Consider the following 314-nt stretch of genomic DNA (forward strand, 5'->3'; position numbering starts at 1 on the left):
TATGATTGAAACTTCTATCACAGAAGCAGAACTTAGCGAGATGGAGCAAAACAAAGAAAAAGAAAAACTGCTTGTAGCAGTTATAAAACACAACCTCTTTGTAAGATTCTTGATTTCCTGATATACTTGGCTCATTATGTTCTTTCAGCTGAGAATCTGGGCATGTGGTGACATGCATGGAGGTAGTTTCGGTTCTTGCATTATTTGGAATTATCAGGAATCAAAACTGTTCCATTTGTGTCACTTGACTGATAAGCCAATTTCTCCATCTCCAAAAAGTCATCCATGAGATCCAGGTGACTAAAAATGTCAAC

Source organism: Capsicum annuum, unplaced genomic scaffold (assembly GCF_002878395.1).
Source record: "Capsicum annuum cultivar UCD-10X-F1 unplaced genomic scaffold, UCD10Xv1.1 ctg44803, whole genome shotgun sequence".
Lineage (NCBI taxonomy): Eukaryota > Viridiplantae > Streptophyta > Magnoliopsida > Solanales > Solanaceae > Capsicum > Capsicum annuum.